This window comes from Lutra lutra, chromosome 6, assembly GCF_902655055.1.
Source record: "Lutra lutra chromosome 6, mLutLut1.2, whole genome shotgun sequence".
Lineage (NCBI taxonomy): Eukaryota > Metazoa > Chordata > Mammalia > Carnivora > Mustelidae > Lutra > Lutra lutra.
Genome location: NC_062283.1, coordinates 79,584,593 through 79,600,557, shown reverse-complemented (window position 1 = coordinate 79,600,557; position 15,965 = coordinate 79,584,593). Strand labels below are relative to the sequence as shown.

The window sequence follows — 15,965 nt, the reverse complement described above, 5'->3', positions numbered from 1 at the left end:
GGAAGCCCGCTACAGAGACGGAGCCAAGGAGTGAGCTCTCAGCTCGGGGTTACCTTGAAGAGGTCGCAGGCTGAGTGAGCTTGGAGCGTGGCCAGAGGCCAGGGAGACGGTGATTGGGCGCTATTCTCTGAGGGCGCACTGAGGAGTGGGGCTCCAAGCTCTCGGCTCCGCTGGGCCAAATATTGGAGGCTGCCATCTTCATTCCTGTACTCCGGAACTCTACAGAAATCACCCAGGGAACAAAAGCTCCCGAAAGCAAACCTGAGCAGATTACTCAACCCGGCTCCTGGTAAGGGCAGTGCAATTCCGCCTGGGGCAAAGACACTGGAGAATCACTACAACAGGCCGTTCCCCCAGAAGATCAACAAGAAATCCAGCCAGGACCAAGTTCACCTACCAAGGAGTGCAGGTTCAATACCAAGGAGAGCATCGGAATTCCAGAGGAGGAGAAAGCAACCACGGAACTCAAGCCTTTCTCCCCATGATTCTTTAGTCTTGCAGTTAATTTATTTTTTTTTCAATGTTTTTTTCTTCTTCTGCTAAATTTTTTTTAACTTTTACCCTCTTCTTTTTTAACATTTTTAACTAGTTTATCTTATATATATATATATTTTTTTTTCTTTTTTATATTATTTGTTTATTCGTTTTCTTTTTTTAATTATTTCTTTTTTTTTTTTCTGAACCAATTTTTATCCCTTTTCTCACCCCATGATTTGGGATCTCTTCTGATTTGGTTAAAGCATATTTTCCTGGGGTCTTTGCCACCCTTTTACTATTTTACTTGCTCCTTCATATACTCTTATCTGGACAAAATGACAAGGCAGAAAAGTTCACCACAAAAAAAAGAACAAGAGACAGTACCGAAGGCTAGGGACCTAATCAATACAGACATTGGTAATATGTCAGATCTAGAGTTCAGAATGACGATTCTCAAGGTTCTAGCCGGGCTCGAAAAAGGCATGGAAGATATTAGAGAAACCCTCTCTGGAGAGATAAAAGCCCTTTCTGGAGAAATAAAAGAACTAAAATCTAACCAAGTTCAAATCAAAAAAGCTATTAATGAGGTGCAATAAAAAATGGAAGCTCTCACTGCTAGGATAAATGAGGCAGAAGAAAGAATTAATGATATAGAAGACCAAATAACAGAGAATAAAGAAGCTGAACAAAAGAGGGACAAACAGCTACTGGACCACGAGGGGAGAATTCGAGAGATAAGTGACACCATAAGACGAAACAACATTAGAATAATTAGGATTCCAGAAGAAGAAGAAAGAGAGAGGGGAGCAGAAGGTATATTGGAGAGAATTATTGGAGAGAATTTCCCTAATATGGCAAAGGGAACAAGCATCAAAATCCAGGAGGTACAGAGAACCCCCCTCAAAATCAACAAGAATAGGTCCACACCCCATCACCTAATAGTAAAATTTACAAGTCTTAGTGACAAAGAGAAAATCCTGAAAGCAGCCCGGGAAAAGAAGTCTGTAACATACAATGGTAAAAATATTAGATTGGCAGCAGACTTATCCACAGAGACCTGGCAGGCCAGAAAGAACTGGCATGATAAACTCTAAACTCTCGTTTAAGCACTAAACAAGAAAAACATGCAGCCAAGAATACTATAACCAGCTAGGCTATCATTGAAAATAAAAGGAGAGATAAAAAGCTTCCAGGACAAACAAAAACTGAAAGAATTTGCAAACACCAAGCCAGCTCTACAGGAAATATTGAAAGGGGTCCTCTAAGCAAAGAGAGAGCCTAAAAGTAGTAGATCAGAAAGGAACAGAGACAATACATAGTAAGAGTCACAGGCAATACAATGGCACTAAATTCATATCTCTCAATAGTTACCCTGAATGTTAATGGGCTAAATGCCCCAATCAAAAGACACAGGGTATCAGAATGGATAAAAAAACAAAACCCATTATATATGTTGCCTACAAGAAAGTCATTTTAGACCCGAAGACGGGGGGGCGGGGACAATTTACCATGCTAATGGACATCAGAAGAAAGCAGGGGTGGCAATCTTTATATCAGATCAATTAGATTTTAAGCCAAAGACTATAATAAGAGATGCGGAAGGACACTATATCATACTCAAAGGATCTGTCCAACAAGAAGATCTAACAATTTTAAATATCTATGCCCCTAACGTGGGAGCAGCCAACTATATAAAACAATTAATAACAAAATCAAAGAAACACATCAACAATAATACAATAATAGTAGGGGACTTTAACACTCCCCTCACTGAAATGGACAGATCATCCAAGCAAAAGATCAACAAGGAAATAAAGGCCTTAAATGACTCACTGGACCAGATGGACATCACAGATATATTCAGAACATTTCATCCCAAAGCAACAGAATACACATTCTTCTCTAGTGCACATGGAACATTCTCCAGAATAGATCACATCCTAGGTCCTAAATCAGGTCTCAACTGGTATCAAAAGATTGGGATTGTTCCCTGCATATTTTCAGACCACAATGCTCTGAAGCTAAAACTCAATCACAGGAGGAAATTTGGAAAGAACTCAAATACATGGAGACTAAACAGCATCCTTCTAAAGAATGAAAGGGTCAACCAGGAAATTAAAGAAGAATTGAAAAAATTCATGGAAACAAATGATAATGAAAACACAATGGTTCAGGGACGCCTGGGTGGCTCAGTTGGTTGAGCAGCTGCCTTCGGCTCGGGTCGTGATCCCAGCGTCCTGGGATCGAGTCCCACATCGGGCTCCTTGTTCATCAGGGAGCCTGCTTCTCCCTCTGCCTCTGCCTGCCATTCTGTCTGTTTGTGCTTGCTCTCTCTCCCTCTCTCTCTCTGACAAATAAATAAATAAAATCTTAAAAAAAAAAAAAAAACACAACGGTTCGAAATCTGTGGGACACAACAAAGGCAGTCCTGAAAGGAAAATCTATAGTGGTACAAGCCTTTCTCAAGAAACAAGAAAGGTCTCAAGTACACAACCTATCCCTACACCTAAAGGAGCTGGAGAAAGAACAAGAAAGAAACCCTAAACCAAGCAGGAGAAGAGAAATCATAAAGACCAGAGCAGAAATCAATGAAATAGAAACGAAAAAAAAAAAAAAAAAACAATAGAACAAATCAATGAAACTAGGAGCTGGTTCTTTGAAAGAATTAATAAGATTGATAAACCCCTGGCCAAACTTATCAAAAAGAAAAGAGAAAGGACCCAAATAAATAAAATCATGAATGAAAGAGGAGAGATCACAACTAACACCAAAGAAATATAGACAATTATAAGAACGTACTATGAGCAACTCTACGCCAACAAATTTGACAATCTAGAAGAAATGGATGCATTCCTAGAGACATATAAACTACCACAACTGAACCAGGAAGAAATAGAAAACCTGAACAGACTCATAACCAGTAAGGACATTGAAACAGTCATCAAAAATCTCCAAACAAACAAAAGCCCAGGGCCAGATGGCTTCCCAGGGGAATTCTACCAAACATTTAAAGAAGAACTAATTCCTATTCTCCTGAAACTGTTCCAAAAAATAGAAATGGAAGGAAAACTTCCAAACTCATTTATCATCACCTTGATCCCAAAACCAGACAATGATCCCATCAAAAAAGAGAATTACAGACCAATATCCTTGATGAACACAGATGCAAAAATTCTCACCAAAATACTAACCAATAGGATCCAACAGTACATTAAAGGATTATTCACCACGACCAAGTGGGATTTATTTCAGGGCTGCAAGGTAGGTTCAACATCCACAAATCAATCAATGTGATACAACACATTAATAAAAGAAAGAACAAGAACCATATGATCCTCTCAATAGATGCTGAAAAAGCATTTGACAAAGTACAGCATCCCTTCCTGATCAAAACTCTTCAAAGTGTAGGGATAGAGGGCACATACCTCAATATTATCAAAGCCATCATGAAAAACCCACTGCAAATATCATTCCCAATGGAGAAAAACTGAAAGCTTTTTCCGCTAAGGTCAGGAACATGGCAGGGATGTCCATTATCACCACTGCTATTCAACATAGTACTAAAAGTCCTAGCCTCAGCAATCAGACAACAAAAGGAAATTAAAGGCATCCAAATCAGCAAAGAAGAAGTCAAACCATCACTCTTCGCAGATGATATGATACTATATGTGGAAAACCCAAAAGGCTCCACTCCAAAACTGCTAGAACTTGTGCAGGAATTCAGTAAAGTGTCAGGATATAAAATCAATGCACAGAAATCAGTCGCATTTCTCTACACCGACAACAAGACAGAAGAAAGAGAAATTAAGGAGTCAATCCCATTTACAATTGCACCATAAGATACCTAGGAATAAACCTAACCAAAGAGGCTAAGAATCTATACTCAGAAAACTATAAAGTACTCATGAAAGAAATTGAGGAAGACACAAAGAAATGGAAAAATGTTCCATGCTCCTGGATTGGAAGAACAAATATTGTGAAAATGTCTATGCTACCTAAAGCAATCTACACATTTAATGCAATCTGTATCAAAATCCCACCCATTTTTTTTCCAAAGAAGTGGAACAAATAATCCTAAAATTTATATGGAACCAGAAAAGACCTCGAATAGCCAAAGGAATATTGAAAAAGAAAGCCAAAGTTGGTGGCATCACAATTCCGGACTTCAAGCTCTATTACAAAGCTGTCATCATCAAGACAGCATGGTGTTGGTACAAAAACAGACACACAGATCAATGGAACAGAATAGAGAGTCCAGAAATAGACCCTCAACTCTATGGTCAACTAATCTTCGATAAAGCAGGAAAGAATGTCCAATGGAAAAAAGACAGCCTCTTCAATAAATGGTGTTGGGAAAATTGGACGGCCACATGCAGAAAAATGAAATTGGACCATTTCCTTACACCACACATGAAAATAGACTCCAAATGGATGAAGGACCTCAATGTGAGAAAGGAATCCATCAAAATCCTTGAGGAGAACACAGGCAGCAACCTCTTTGACCTCAGCCACAGCAACTTCTTCCTCGGAACATTGCTAAAGATCAGGGAAGCAAGGGACTGATAACAGATCAATTCATAGGAAACAATGATCTTCCATCATAGCAAAATGGGAAATAATAAGAAATTGAGAAAATAGATCGGCTATTTTAACACCAACTGAGGTCTAAAAGTTCAGGGTTGCAATGGGAAGTATCTGGATCTCTGCTTCATTCTTATTATGAAAATCTACTTTGATCAGTACTTTTTTGGGGAAAACATGTAGTAACATCTGGGCTGTCATACCAGATAGCTTAGAATAATAGCAAAACACTCCCCCTTTTATGGTAAATGAGGTTGGATATAAAAATCATGATTCAAGTATGTATATGGATAACAGTATATGGAGGTGGTACCTGTCACTGTAGTAGAAGAACCATGGGGAAGAAGGACAAAGAAAAGGAGAGAAGATACCCATCTTAACAACATATATAAATGCTAACATTCATGTTTCAATACTTCTGGTTAATCTCTACCATCTTTTCTACCTACACCGTTTCCTGTAAGTCACAGGATTAGAAGACTCACAACACTTTACTTTTGCTATTTCTTGGTATTACTTCGAGGACTGCTTTTAGATTGGACAATGGAAGAGTTCATTTTTCTTGTCATACCTGTGAGCTGCATTTGGATTGAAGCCTTCATAAAAGTCTATAGCAGAGACTCAACTGTTCATCCTATCTGATGATTGCCAAGGATAGGTGAGATTATTTGACAAGGAGGTTGTCAACATCAAGATCTTGACTGACAGAAAATCATTACAGTTTACAGAAAAAAATTTATAAAATATTGTCTTCATTTATGGTCTTTCCCATCAATATCCAAAACCAAACCTCAAAATGAAATAACTTTGTCAACAGCAACTCTCAAGTCTGGTGAGATCAGCATTCAGATTGTATGTATGTACCACATTTTGCTTAATCCACTCGCCCATTGATAAACACTTAAAATTCCTCCCCACTTTTGGATATTGTGAATAATGCTGCTACAAACATGCATATACAAGTGTCTATTCAAATTCCTGCTTTCAATTCATTTGGGTGTATAACCAGAGGCAGAATTGTTGGATTCTATGGTAATTAGATAGCTTATTCGAGTTTGAATTTTAAGAAGGATACTTGATTCAGTTATAGGAAAATTTTAAAATATTTTGGAACAACTTGGATATTTGCATCTATTTTTTTAAGCTATAGTTTTTATGAGCTTCAAACACAAATCAAGTGCAAATGACAACAATTTAGCATCAGCGATTTTTGAAGATTTAACATGCAGAAAAGAACCTGAAATATGATGAAATGATATCTTGGATATATAAGCTTAATTGAAAGAAAAAAAGTGTTTGTTTTGTTTTGGTTTGGTTTGGTGTGGTTTTCTGCAGAAGAGTTCTCTTTTATTGGCACTCATGTGACTTGTGGTCCTGGAGGCCCACAGCAATAGTGACAGCAAAGGAGGCAGGACTGCCTAGTGAAGGCACCACACTCTTTCTCAGTTGGTGCCTGCTTGATCTAGCCTACCTGCTTCTTTCTCTGATTGATTTTTGTCTTAGAGAGAAATTACAGATATTTATATTATATATAATTATACTCTGTATTATATATGATTCTTATTCCCTAAAGAAAAATTCAAAATTATATAAACATCTGACTCAAAATTAAGAGGTAAACCAACACAAAAATGAATGCATTTGTATGCTACATTAAAAAACATTATGTGTGTAATATTTTAGGTAACAGTTGTTGCCTTAATAAATAATCTTCTAAATTTTAATGGCTTACTCAAAGGAATTCCAGTTCTAACTTAATGTTTCAAGGATGTTAATCCAAATGGCAGGAAGTTTTCTTCCACAGTAGATAATTCTGGTACCCAGGACACTTCAGCAGAATTAGCTTGAAATGAAAGAAAAGCATCGATTACCTTATTTTAAATGTGTAGAACCAGAATTGACCAGTTAGTTTATACAGACATAAGACATACACTTTATGGGAAAATCAGAGGAGGAGATGAATCATGAGAGAATATGGACTCTGAGAAACAAACTGAGGGTTTTAGAGGGGAGGGAGTGGGGGGGATGGATTGGCCTTGGGATGGGTATTAAGGAGGGCATGTATTGCATGGAGCACTGGGTGTTATACGCAAACAATGAATCATGGAACACTACATCAAAAACTAATGATGTACTGTACAATGATTAACATAACATAATAAAAAAACCACTTTTTTATATGTACACACCCAGATATACACTATATTATTTTCTTTAAAAATGCAAAGTCAGGGGCACCTGGGTGGCTCAGTGGGTTAAGCCTCTGCCTTTGGCTTGGGTCATGATCTCAGGGTCCTGGGATCGAGCCCCACATTGGGCTCTCTGCTCTGCGGGGAGCCTGCTTCTGCCTCTCTCTCTGTCTGCCTCTCTGCTTACTTGTGATCTCTCTCTCTGTGTCAAATAAATAAATAAATAAAATCTTTAAAAATAAATAAATAAAAATGCAAAATCAAATTGAAAAATAGAAGATGAAACAAAGTAAAAATAAAAATACTGTATAGAACTACTCACAGGACACCACCTAGTTTCTTGGGTGGGTGGCGTGTGCTGAGAAAGTTGGTTTTCGTCTGTTTATCACTGACAAGAGGGGCACAAAATTTGGTGATTTGATGATCATCTCTTGATTTTTGTAATCTTCAATTTTATTAAAAATTAGCATTGGAATTGGTAAGATATTTGAGTTGCAGAGTTGAGTAAGTTGGAATTAAGTAAGCTTCGACCAATTGTCATCCACCAACAGGTATCTTGCTCTACCTTCAGGAAGAGAAATGAGGGGTGAGGTAAAGGTTTAGGGATATTTGTAGAAATATTAATTTATGGGGGGGGGGGGATGTCCAGTAGTAAATAAGTGTTACTTCTGCCAAAAAGGAAAAAGAGAAGTAGGCTTTGGTATTGTATCCTGCAGAACTATTATTTCTGGCACATTAACTAACCTGACATGTCTCTTCTGCTCAAAATCACTCTATACACTAAATGCTTTTTATTTCTCAATAGTACCTAATTCACAAGGGTGATAATGCTTTATTATTTATTTTGTTGTATATTTAATGCTTTTTATTTTTAAAATTCAAAGTCTAGGGTGCCTGGGTGGCTCAGTGGGTTAAAGCCTCTGCCTTTGGCTCGGGTCATGATCTCAGGGGCCTGGGATCGAGCCCCGCATCAGGCTCTCTGCTCAGCGGGGAGCCTGCTTACTCCCCTCTCTCTGCCTGCCTCTCTGCCTACTTGTGATCTCTGTCTAATAAATAAATAAAATCTTTAAAAAAATAAAATAAAATAAAATTCAATGTCTAGAGGAAGTTATTAAATGAAATGAAACTTTCCCTTTCTAACAATACTCTTTCACTGCATGGCTTGGTTTCCCATAAAATATCTTTCGAACAAAATTTGGTGCTACCTTCTGCAAGTAAAATTAAACACACACAAGTGAGTATTCAATGAGTGTAAACCAATAGAGCCTTTTTTGTTTGCAAAAAACAGGATTATGTTCTTCATATTGCTTTGTATTGATATGCATCATTCTCTTAAAAGAACATATAACTTCTCATCAAATGGATTTCCATTATTTCCAGCAAAATGCTCTTGCAGGCAATGCAAAAGTAACTTTCAGTGTAGGGACTATTAATAGAGTTAATTAGTGAAAAAAACTGGTGATTTGGGTTTTGATAAATAGAAATCAAATTAGTTTGTTGTAGTTTTTTTCTTTGCCTGCTACAAATGAAGTGTTTATTAAGATTATTGTTTTTCTATAACTACTGACAGTGAGTACCAATAAACTTCCAAATTTTTGCTAGTCTGTTATTTGAGAAATGATATTTCAATGTTTTATGGGTTGTTATTTATTTGTGATTGCAGATATAGAGCATTATTCATGTACATACTTTTGTTTCTTGTAAGTCTGAGCATCAAAATATAAAACTTGATTTTAAATATCAATATTTAGTTTTTATTTTCAAAAGTGTATGACTTATATTAATTTTGCACTAATTAAATTAGTAAAATTGAATTTTGTTTTCAAACTTTCAACATTTGGGGAGAAAAATATAACTTTTTAATATCTTTACTATCTTTCTAGGACCATTATCTTTGGTAATATAGAAACTTTAATGAGGTTCCAATTTGCAAGAAATTTTTTTGTAAAGATTTTGGAATTTGTGACCCATCCCTTTAATTAAATGCTTCTAATAATGTACAATAAAATAAAAATCCAAAGGGTAACTTTGAACAATAATACTTTTATAAATTAGTCTTTGGTTTATAAAATTTCATTGTTGCATCTGAATATTTCAACTTGAAAAATGCTTAATGTCACTAATCACCAGGGAAATGGAAATTAAAACCCTAATAAGAAATCTTACTCCTGTCAGGATGGCTATTACAAAAAAAAAGAGAGAGAAAAGATAACAAGCACTGGCGAGGATGTGGAGAAATTTGAACCTTCGTGCACATAGTGGGAATGCAAACTGGGAGGTCACTATGGAAAACAGTATGGACATTCCTCAAAATATAAAAAATAGAACTGCCACGTTACCCAGAAATCTCACTTCTAGGTAATTATACAAAAGAATTGAAAGCAGGATCTCAGGAGATATTAGCACTTCCATGTCCATTACAGCACTATTCATAGTAGCCAAGATATGAAAATAAGCTAAGTGTCCATCAATAGATGAAAGGATAAATAAATGTCTCATTCATATACAATGAATACTATTTCACCTTTAAAAAGAAGGGAATTCTGTAATATGTAACAGCTTGGATGAGCCTTGTGGACATTATGCTAAGTGAAATAAGCTAGTCACAAAGACAAACACTGCATGATTTCACTTGTATAAGGTATCTAAAATGGTCAAATCATAGACTCAAAGAGTGGAATGATGGTTGTCAGTGGCTGAGGGGAAGGAAGAGTGCGAAGTCACTAGTTACAGCAGAGTTCTAGAACTAGAACTAGTTAATGCTACTGTATTGCATATTTGAAATTTGCTAAGGGTGTAAATTTTTAAAGTTCTCATATAAGAAAATGTTTCTGTAACTATGTATGGTGATGGGTGTTAACTAGACTTATTGTGATTGTTTGACAGTATATACAAACATCAAATCATTATGTTGTGCACAGGAAATTAATATAATGTTATTGGAAATTATACCTCAGTTGAAAGAAAGAAAGAAAGAAAGAAAGAAAGAAATGAATTCCAACTCATCTGAAGGAAAGAAGTTCTTTCTATTGTCTTCCAGAACATAGATTTTTTTTTCCACTTCCTTTCGGACGTTCTAGCCAAAAGGTAAACCCCAGCCCTGTCATTCCCAAATGAATGCGTAGGGGAGGATCATCCTATAGTCCATGACAGCCATTATCTGAACCAGCTGTTAGGAAACATGGCCTATATACACTGTACATTTCCCAAGGAATTTTATCATTTGGGTTTGAGGTAATAAAATCCCCTTATTCTCCATGTATGGGCTGCTATTTCAGTTTTTAATCACTGGGTGGAGATAAGTTACATCATCTAGAAAAGAAAAATAAAACACATATATGGCTGGGATTTAATTTCCTAGCAATGTGGAAAATTATGAGTTGACAGTAACCTGGCGGCCTTATTCCCTCTCCTCAAATATCCTTCTGCTCCCCCCTTCTTCTTCTTCTGGGACCCCAATAATTTTAATACTGTTTTCCTTTATAGTATTGCCAATTTCTTAAAACCTCCCCTCATGGTCCATTAGGTGTTTTTCTCTGGTTTCCTCAGCTTCTTTCTTTTCCATCATTTTGTCTTCTATGTCACTGACTCTCTTCTGCCTCATTTACCCTAGCTGTTAGAGCATCCATTTTAGACTGCATCTCTTTTAAAGCATTTTAAATTTTGGCCTGATTAGATTTTATTTCCACACTAAGAGGTTCTATAATGTCTTTTATGCTTTTTTTCCAAGCCCAGCTAGTAACTTTATAATCATTATTCTGAATTCAATTAGTGACTTTTTACTTATATCCATATCAATTAGATCTATGGCAGAGAATATTACTTCTGTTTTTTTTCCTGTGAATTTCCCCTTCTAGTTATTTTGTTCAGAGAAGAATAGATGAATGAGAGAACAAAATAAAAAATATCAACCAAGAACCCAGAGAAATTCACACTAGACAAATTTGAAGAGGTTAGAAACCAAAAGGAGAGGGGAAAAAAGGTGGGGGTGAAGGGGAGCATATAATCTCACAAGTGGACCAAACGGGTGGTCCACTTGGTCCTGGGTGTATTTGGTTTATTAGAAAATACTGAAAAAAAATTATAAAGAAAAGAAAAAATATATTTTATATATATATATATATATATATATATATATATATAATTTAGAAATATAGAAAATATACTCTCTATATATGTATATATGTAAGTGAAAGGAAGCCAAAAAAGAAGACAATATCTACAAATGTAAATATAAAAATGAAAATTTAAGAAAGACATAAAAACAAAGAGTTGATAAAACAAGAAACTAGTTGAAAAGGAAGAAAAAGGAAGAGGTAAGAGAGAATTTTAAGCTGAAAGACTAAAGACTCATGAGAAAAAACCTTCAATTCTTTATGCTATTTTCCCCTAACTTATGAGTTTTTCAGTTCTGAGTGACCCATAAACTTACTATTCAACTGATGTTTCTGTGGATCTCCTGGCCAGGGGCCTGCCGCACTGATTCTTAGCTGTCTTTGCTGGGGTGCAGTTGCACCACCCCTTGCCTGGGCCTCAGGCTCAGTGTAAGTTGCTTCCAGTTGTTCTTTGTGGCTTTCTTTCCTTAACGTTTTCTCATGACTTAAAAGGATGTAAAAAAAAATTAAAATGGCACCACCCGATGTCCAGTTTCCAGCCTGGGAGGTGAATGATAGCAGTCTCCACTCTTCAGTGCACCCTCGGAAAAGCAGTCAATCTCTTTTGTGGGCACCAAACTCCGCTGACTTCTGCAGGACACAACCACACCACTCCTCCCAGGGGAGGGAGGATGATCTCACCTAGGCACCATTGCTCACTAGCCCCCTGTCCAGGCGCAGTTTCCCAATCGCATATGCACCCATGTCACTCCTCCTGGGGAAAGGAGGAGGATTCCCCCATTTCTGCTGCTTTCAGGACCCCTACTTGGACAGTGGTCACCTGATCATTCCCTGGTTTCTGATTTATGGCAGCACCTAGCTGAGAGGCCTCTTCCAGGCTCAGTAATTATAGCCAGCTTTCCTGCTCTAAAGTTTATGAATTCTGCTACACAAGGAACCCCATTCTTTCTGTGACCCCAAGGATCCTGAGACCACACTGTCCCACCTAGGATCCTACCCTGCTTTCCCATCTGAGCACATTTCAGGCAGGGATGTCCCTCACAGGAGCAGACTTCTAAAAGTTCTGATTTTTCATTCCACGGCTTTATCACTTTCTGGTAGCCAGCTTACAGAAACTCCCTCCCCCTGCAAGTTATCTTCTGACATATCCTGTCATATCCACACCTCTTACCTTGCAAAAAGTGGTCACTTTTCTATTTGTAGAATTGCAGAAATTCTTTTCTTAGATCTCAGGTTGAATTCACAGGTATTCAGAATGAGATGATAGATAACTAGCCGAATTCAAGGGACCCGACGAAACACAGGTCCCCTATTCTTCCATCATCTTCTCTCCATACTATCATATTTTTAGCAAAGAGCCATAATAATGGGAGATTAAAGCATAAAGGAAAAGAAGACTATGGCTAGATTTAAAGGCAGTTTGACAGATCAGTCAGCTTTTACCTTGGAAATCAAGGACCTGGATCATAGAAATCCAAGAACTAGTTGAGTGAAATAAAGAAATATCAAGCAAGTATATTGTACACCCCAAACTAATTTAACATTGCATGTCAAATACACTTCAGTTAAAAAAAAAAAAAAAGAAAAAGAAAAACCAGGAGATATTTTGAGGATAAAATTTGTGAAAAATTGACATAACTGAAGCCATCTTAAAACAGAGTTGGAGAGAACACCATGAAGAAACTATCCTACCCATTTTTGAACTGAGCCAAAACCTTTGGACTGGGCTAAACAGCAATTGTTTTAGGCAATTGTGTGAAAAGTCAACAGGACATTTACCATCTTGAATCCTAAGTCTGTTGATTGTGGTCATTCTGAAGACAGAGTAATTAAATAATGCAGACCAGGAATAGTTTCATTTGATAACACACACAGAAGAGTCAATTTGTGAGTCACCAAAAGTGGCTCAGCCTCTTAGTACCAATAGACAACTTTTTTCCCCCTTTTATCCAAATCATGTAGTTTTCCCCTTCCTCTTTTTCATAAAACTCCTGTTTTCACCCCAGAGGAAGATAACTTTTCTGGTTACTGCAGAAATCCATACTTCCCAAATTGCAATTCTTTAATCCCAAATAAATGCTCTTTGCCTCTCATTTCAGCTCTTCATTTTCAGGTTGACAGCTTCATAGGTAAAACATCGGTAAAAAGAACTCTCTCTCTTCTCTCTCAGCCTCTGTTGATTCTTAAGGAATGTAACAGACCACCATCCCGCCCAAAATGTGATTCAAACAGTAATAACATTTCACTGTGAAAGACAATGAGACCTAGTGTAGCAAAACATTGATCAGAGTATGAGATCTTTTGAAATATCAGGCACTGATATGTACAAACCTGCAGTGGTCCTCTTGGGTAAATACTTGTTTTTCACAAAGAATATTAAAAGTTCTTTTTTTCTAATTAGTGTACAGTGTTGATCTAAACCCCAACATTGTTTCTTAGGAAGGTTCTTTGCCAACATAAGAAAAAAAGAAGAAGAATTTGTAGAATAAATGGAATGAAGAGCACTCCTTCAACACAAGTGCTTAGTTTTCAGTTTTTGGGGGGAAGAGACGACCTATTCATATACGTGTTTTCACCCTGGAAACAAACCTCTTAACTAGTGGTAATTAAGCCAAGCAGGATAACAATTATGAAGGAGCTATCATCACTGATGTGTGGTAGGAGCTGAGTTTTAATGCTTCATTTCCATCTGTCTGTATTATTTAAGGGAAGACTCATTTATGCTTCAATACCAGAGAATTGAATATATTTTATTTTTAAAAGAACCATTTTGGAAGGGGAGGTGAACCATGAGAGACTATGGACTCTGAAAAACAATCTGAAGGTTTTGAAGGGGCGGGGGGGTGGGAGATTGGGGGAGCCAGGTAGTGGGTATTAGAGAGGGCACGAATTGCATGGAGCACTGGGTGCAGTGCAAAAACAATGAATACTGTTACGCTGAAAAGAAATAAAAAAAATTTTTTAAAGATTTTATTTGTTTATTTGACAGAGAGAGATCACAAGTAGACAGAGAGGCAGGCAGAGAGAGAGAGAGAGAGAGAGAGGGAAGCAGGCTCCCCGCTGAGCAGAGAGCCCGATGCGGGACTCGATCCCAGGACCCTGAGATCATGACCTGAGCTGAAGGCAGCGGCTTAACCCACTGAGCCACCCAGGCGCCCCAAGAAATAAAAAAATTTTTTAAAAAAGAAAGAAGAACCATTAACTGGTCCAAGTGATTGGTTGAACTGAATTTTTAACTAAATTCTCATTGAAATTCTAAAGGAAATGAAATTAGGGAAATCAGAGAAAAATTACTTCAAGCAATATCTGGAAGATATGATATTGATGAATTTAACTTGGTGAATGACAAGCCACCCAGCAGTTCAGCAGCCCACCTGGAGAGTCAATGGACAGTTTTCAGAGGGATCTGAAACACAGTTAAGGTGCAGGGAATGCAGACAAGCCTACCCTGAAGCTGGGTAGGTGATGAGTGAAGAAGAGAAAGGGAGTTATCAACCTTGCCCTATACATACCATATGGAAGTGCATGGATGCTGACATAGGGCTCACAGGCTATCATTCCCATTTTGCATTTGGCACAGAAGACATACAAATAAATGAAACCAGTACCAAATATTTGTTTAAAGGATAAAGCAAAAGGAAAAACAAACTGAACTGTACACATTTAGACTGTGAAGAATACAGTATAAACAAATGAGATTACATAATTGCCTGCTCTTGTTCAATATTATTTAGGAAGTTTTAACCAAAGAAGGAAGGGAGGGAAGGATGCTGGGAGGGTGAGAGAGGAAGGAAATCAATAGGGTTTAAATATGGAAAAGAAAGAATCAAATTTATGATTATTTACCAGTGATAAGATCATGTACCTGGGAAGTCAAAGATAATAAACGAAACATTAACACAGATGAAAGAGTTTAAACAGCCACTGCTTCCTAGAATCCAAAATAGAAAAGTTAAGGCTTTCCTGGATTTGAGGGGAAAAACAGATAAACCCAAAGAAAGAAATCAGAAAACTAAACAAAATATGTAGCAATGGTGAAATAACAGATAAATGGAACAAAAAAAGATTTTAAAAATTGGCCCAAGTATGTGAAACAATTTACTATAGGATAAAAGTGGTGCTTAAAATCAGTTTGATCTTTCAATAAACTTTAGACTATATAACTAAAAATCATGGTAGATCACTACTTCAAAAAATTAATCACGTATCAATGCAAAAAAACTGAATTTTTGATAATTCAGAGAGTTTGAAAAATATATAATCATAGAAATACTAGAATAAATCCTGATGAATAACCCTAAGTTAGAAGACCCTTTGAAGTTAATGTCACCAAAGGTAGAAAACAATTATGATCTGCTCAAGATTCTTTTTTTCATTAAAACAAAACAGGAAACATGGAAGTAAATTTGGAAAATGATGTGGAAACCTGTTGAAATCCAGGATTTAGTGGCTGTTCTTAGTATGTTGGGGCTCTTTTCATTGCAAGTGAATTAAGATTTTGTTTTGTATTCTCCAGGAGATTCAAACAGAGGGAGCAATTCAGGAAAATTCAGGTATAGTCTTTCAGATATATAGTTCTCAGTTTTGGTCCAAATATGGTGCT

General features: G+C 36.9%; 1 pseudogene; it reads left to right on the top strand.

Moving 5' to 3' along the window:
- The window catches only part of LOC125103201 (protein LEG1 homolog), a 40,992-nt pseudogene extending 26,878 nt beyond the window's left edge, over positions 1-14,114 (top strand).
- Positions 14,115-15,965: the final 1,851 nt, after the last annotated feature.